At 39.3% G+C, this 387-nt stretch overlaps 1 protein-coding gene across 1 annotated transcript in view; it reads left to right on the top strand.

The window, feature by feature from the left end:
* Window positions 1–387, top strand: part of IL12RB2 (interleukin 12 receptor subunit beta 2) — a 63,419-nt gene that overhangs the window by 24,497 nt on the left and 38,535 nt on the right. The window lies entirely within an intron of this gene.

The raw sequence follows: 387 nt of genomic DNA, 5'->3' as shown, positions 1-387 counted from the left end.
GAAGGAAGGAAGGAAGGAAAGAAGGAAGGAAGGAAGGAAGGAAGGAAGGAAGGAAGGAAGGAGAGAGGGAGGGAGGGAAGGAAATAAGGAAGAAAGAAAGAAAGAAAAAAGAGAGAAAGATAGAGAGGAAGGAAGGAAGGAGGTGAAGTTCAAAGAATTATATTTACAAATTTACTCAGAAACAGTTAAAAAAAAAAGAATCAATACTAAGTATTGGTTCTACAGCAGTAAGGGCAAGGCAATTGGAATTAAGTGACTTGCCCAGGGTCACACAGTTAGGATGTGTCTGTGGTCATGTTTGAACCCAAGACCTCCCATCTCCAGACCTAGTTTTCTCTCCACTAAGCTACCAAGCTACCTCTCCTTTTTTTTTTTTTTTTTTTTTTT

The sequence above is a fragment of the Gracilinanus agilis genome, chromosome 4 (assembly GCF_016433145.1).
Source record: "Gracilinanus agilis isolate LMUSP501 chromosome 4, AgileGrace, whole genome shotgun sequence".
NCBI classification, from domain to species: Eukaryota; Metazoa; Chordata; class Mammalia; order Didelphimorphia; family Didelphidae; genus Gracilinanus; species Gracilinanus agilis.
Note: the sequence above shows the minus strand (reverse complement) of the source record. Positions and strands in the feature narration are given on the sequence as shown.